Source organism: Pteropus vampyrus, unplaced genomic scaffold, assembly GCF_000151845.1.
Source record: "Pteropus vampyrus isolate Shadow unplaced genomic scaffold, Pvam_2.0 Scaffold11, whole genome shotgun sequence".
In the NCBI taxonomy this organism is placed as follows: domain Eukaryota; kingdom Metazoa; phylum Chordata; class Mammalia; order Chiroptera; family Pteropodidae; genus Pteropus; species Pteropus vampyrus.
The window spans coordinates 2,475,355-2,480,394 of record NW_011888792.1 but is presented as its reverse complement, the minus strand read 5'-3'; the positions used below and the strand labels follow the sequence as shown (position 1 = coordinate 2,480,394).

The 5,040-nt window shown below is 39.1% G+C and overlaps 1 long non-coding RNA gene across 1 annotated transcript in view; it reads left to right on the top strand.

Moving 5' to 3' along the window:
- Positions 1-3,957, top strand: part of LOC111731452 — a 6,697-nt gene extending 2,740 nt beyond the window's left edge. The window contains exons 2-3 of the long non-coding RNA XR_002777143.1: positions 2,983-3,251; positions 3,751-3,957. This is a non-coding gene — a long non-coding RNA (uncharacterized LOC111731452). The remainder of the gene's footprint in view (positions 1-2,982; positions 3,252-3,750) is intronic.
- The last annotated feature ends 1,083 nt before the right edge of the window (positions 3,958-5,040 follow it).

Here is a 5,040-nt window from a genome sequence, read left to right as displayed (position 1 = left end):
ACCCTTCCAACAAACCCATTCTCCATTGCGAATGCTCAGCTCTCTTGGCCTCTCTCAGACACAATCACATGAAGACATAAAAGGCTCTTCTTCCACATTACCAGGTTATCTCGTCACCACATCGCAATGCGGTGCCATCACAAAGTGATATTGCATCAGGCTCAAGGATATTTTAGGAAGCTCTGGAGCTGGGTCCAGCAAGCCTTCCATGCAGGCATCAGGCCTACGCTGCCAAATGAGGGCTGCAGAGCTGCCGGACAGGTGGCAGTGATGCTCTCTCTATTCTCAGCTCCATTACCCACTTACTCCCCCAACCCCCGAACCAGTCAGATTTGCTTGGTGGCTTCCCACGCCTCTCTTTGCCTTGCTTTCAGATGCTACCACCTTTATTTTTCTTCGTGTCTCTGCAAAATATTTTGGTCCACCTTCTGATGTTTTTCTGCCTATCATAGTCACTCGCTGAGGCCTTAATTAGTATTTGTTCTTATTAACTATAAATCAGCTGAGTTACACTTGGAGTTGCAGTGTCTGCCGCACATACAGCCTCCAACTTGGTTGTCTGCAGGCCTGTTTGACTGGGTGAACTTTTCTCATTCTTCAGACTCTGGATCACCCAGCAGGTTGGCACAATGGCAGTGGCCAAGAATCAGTGCACCACTCTCAGCAAGCGCCCCCTTCTCTGAGTCCTGCTAATGGAATCCAGCAGCCAATTGACTTAAATTCCTTCCGCTTTATTGTTCTCAGTCCTTAGGCCAATGCTCAGCATCTAGCAGGACTGTGAGGCAGACCTCCACTGATCCTAGAGTTGTAATTCCCCACTGCTGGCTCCTGCAGTTTTATTATGGCCTCTTTTTTTTTTTTTTCCCCTAAGATTGACAGACATAAACCTCCAGTGTGGAGGTCAGCAACAGCACCCTTAAAGGCTTCTTTGTGTGGAAATGTAACCTTAGGGCGAAGTCGGCCTGGCTCCAGGAAAGGCACATTACCCTGCTACAGGGAAGTACTGTGCTGGGACAAACCTCAGGATTTCTCCTTCTGGCTGGCTACCTGGGATCCTCCCAGGGACAATGCTTTCTTCCTCTAAGAATTTTTTTGTGGAAGGACTTTGAGAGATTGGGAATACTATAAGAGGAGGCCTGTAGTGGCTGTCCAGGGAACTCTTCATATAATCAGAGCGATCGGTGTCCTTCCTTCAGTGAGTGGATCTCTAAATGCAACCACAGGTCAGGGCGTTGTCCCCGGTGGGGTGGGAGGTGGCACCATTTGCTCTTCTTGTTGCTGATGCTACTACCATGCCCAAAAGGAATGTCTTTGAAATACTTAGAGGATCTATTTATGCAGGCGTTGGGTTAGACAAATTACTCTGGAAAGCGGGGTGAAAAGATACAGAATCTTAATTTATCATTCAGGATTAAAGTCAGATTTAAATCAGGTAGAATTATTAAGAGATTTAGAGCCAGTGTCTTTTTCCAAAAGAAGAAAGGACCAAAGAATCCTCTTTGTTGAAATATAATGATGTCAGGAATATAGCTTCTTGTGTTTGGAGTTTCTTTTTTTTCCTCTATTTTTTAGGTGTTCACTTGTATTTCCCATCAGTCAAATAGAACAGTAATAGGAAATTTGATTACCAGATACATATGATTAGGCATATGTATCTGTTCCATATAGACAAGTACTAAAAGCAAGAGATGAAGGTATGCACTTGTCACTACAGAGGGCTCCCTGTAGGAACAGGGATTATGCCTGAATTAAGGGGCAGATGAGATATAGCTAGTTAGAGCAGATGAACTTGGAATAAGAACGAGGTAAGAAAGATACAAATCTAGGTATTTAGTCCCTTAGCCCCAGGAACTGGATTTTTTAGTATAGAGAGGTTAACACAATGCTTTTAGCCAATGTTTTTGGAAAATGTATTCTCATGGAGTCAAGAACATGGACAGTGAAGGTAATGAAAACAAAGAAATGTCTTTAGATTATATTTGAAATTATAGAATATAGACAGAAAAAAACAAAAACAAAAAAAAACGTGCAATTATTTTCCCCCTTCCCTCTTCCTCCTAAATCTAGGCAGGAGTTTAATTTAGGATTAAAGGGCTCCCTGTTGCTTCTCCTCTAGCTTCTCCTCCAGGTATCCCATCCACACTCCAGTTCTGGTTTTGGGCAGAACTGCAATTGTCTTTAGTAGGGAATTCCATGAACTCCTGTGCTGGTTTTCTAGTGTGGGAAAATGTCAGTTGGGAGGCTAAGACCACCAAACTAGTTTTCATTATGACCCAAGGCACACTTAAACCCAGCCCTTCAGTGGTAGGCAACTGGCCCAGCACACTGTTCTCGCAGTGCTCATTAAGATGTTATTTATATTTTACAGTATGGTTCCAAGCCATAAGTTGGGATTTTATCTTGGCAAATAGGAAAAAAAGTACTCGTGATATCTGAACCTGCAAAGTTTTAACTTCTACTATAGAACTGGTAGTGATTTGCAAAATAAGGTCATAGCAGTGGAGAATGATCTCCCCATTTCTGTTCACAGGAGTTGGTGGGAAAGTGAAGAACAAATGAAAAACGCATGGTCACAAAATTAAACTTATTAGTCAAATAGATTTTAACCTTTATCTTCCTCTTAAAAGTGAATTTAATATTTGCCAAAAGTACAAAATCAACAACCCCTATGAAAGCACATTTTATACATTGGCCCAGAACCTACGGAAAAGGTGGTGAGTCTTCATAACTACGCTCAATCTCCTTGCCTTGGAACTTTCATTCACGTGACTAGAATTATTCCAGATCAAAACAGTATCATTAATCTCAGTCAGTTATAGGTGAACCAAACTGTCTGGATTCTTACTTCAATAGACCAAATTGAATTAACATTTTAATGATGTGTTTCTGGCATTGTTCATACTTCATAAAGAGTAACTCACTTTATTTGACTCAAGGCAACAAGGCTAAACAAGTGATTCAAAAAAAATGGATCTTTTCCAGGTCTGGAAATTAAGTTTTCTTGAGTTCTTCTGAGGCAGCTAAGATTCTCAGAATCTACAAGCCCAGCTCTATGATGCTACCATCTTTCCAAGACAACCATTAAAACTTGCAGCTAGAACCAGTCATGCAAATAATTTTTTGCAACAGCCTCATGAAGGCCAAATGAAAATTAGAGGCCATCTCTCCAATGGCAATAAGCCAAACATCTAAGATCTCTGGAGATTCCTGACATCTTGCCATGTTGTCATCACATTCATATCCTGGATAAGGTATTCTCGTCTGTATTTCACTGACTACCAGTAAGGGGCATGTGCAGAATAATAAATGATTCAACTTTTAGTGCTCCCGTTAGAACCTAACATGTCTAACAACATTCCCGGGTAGAGGGTATGGGGAATGTACATCAAAGATGGCATCAGCTCTTCACCCATCAATAGCCTGATGATATCATGCTAAGGAGCCACCATAATTCTGTGGTTTATAAAATTCTAAGATTATTGTGATTACTATATGGAACGCTCAGCTGACAACAATGAGCCCTTTCTCAGCTGCAGAATGCTGAACAACGAGGTCAACTACAGAGGATTTTTTTAAAGCAAAATTTAGGGGAAAGCAACCACTTCATGGACCCAAGAGAGTTTTTGCTGCCAACTAGCAATCTCAGACCCTAGCAGTTAGTTACACAGTACATTTGATTTCAAAAAGTGCTTGCTCCTCAAAAGATTATAGTAATATAACAGTTTCTTTCTTTTCTTTTCTAACCAACAGGTGAAACTAGAAAGTGTCTTCCCATCTCTGTTCAAAGAAGTCATGTGCCAGTCTGCAAAGAAATGCTTGTCTACACAGGGAATCTTCAAATTTGCACGTATATCAACAGGCCTTCAACATCATGCATCTAATTGTAATCTAAATATAAATATAATCATGCAATTCTCTAAATATAATCATGCAAATTAATAAATGCCATCACCTTTCAATGCTACTCTAGCAGTTGACTTTCTTTCAGGGCCATTTTTCACAAAGAAACAAAGTTATTATCTCTTTGAAGTATTTTTGCAGATTTGATAGAGAACCATAGTTTAGATGTGAATATCAGGTGGATGACTGGGCCCACTTACTAATCAAGTGATTTGTTCTCAGACAATAATATTTGAAATTCTGATGCTTGCTTCAACAAAACTGCAGATTATTATTTTTCATCAACCTTTGAGGTTGTCCATAAGTCATTGCAGTGTTCAATATCAAGTCTTCACATTATTAGAGGTAGAGAGAACAATGAAGGAAAGAATTTTCCTTGTGGGATTTTCATTTTCCACAAGTTATTTTCCTATAGTTCGTGATGTTGAGAATACTTTTTAGAAATTTTTCAAGGAGATGACTCCCAGTCATTTTTCATTAAAAAACATATTTTTGCACTTCATGTACTATCCCAAGAGTGGTTGTAATAAGCTGTTTGTTTTCACTCTGCAACAAGAGAAGTGACCTACTGTCTTGTATTTCATAATAACCACAGTAGTGAACTAAAACCATTTTTCCCTATATTTGGTTTTTCTATAATACAATTTTGTGATCGAATACATATAAACTTTGCCTAAAAGATCAAATTATTTTTTTCTTTTTAAAAATGTACATTTTTAGTTTTTAACTCTTAATGAATGTGTCATAAATCCAAGCTAAATTCTAATGATAGTTAAATCATACTTTCTTTGTATTTCAAAGAGTTCTAAAGATCAAGTTGGTACAATTAAATTGTAAACATGGCGCACTACGTTATCACTGTAAATTATGCTATATAGCACATATAAAGCACTTTTACCCTAGGTATTGAATATGCCATGCATAATCCATAACTGAAGTATCTCAATGGCAAATTTAAAAAAATAAATGATTTTTGTTGCAGCAGAATTCAGAACCCAAAGCACCTCTGATTATCCACAGTTTAGGCAGAATGTAGGCAGAAGAGAACGTGTTACTCTGCCAATGTGCTTCAACTCTGCCCTAAAGGAATGATTTCCAGGAGTAGAAAGAAAGACCAAGTCTACAGAAATCTTGGCAACC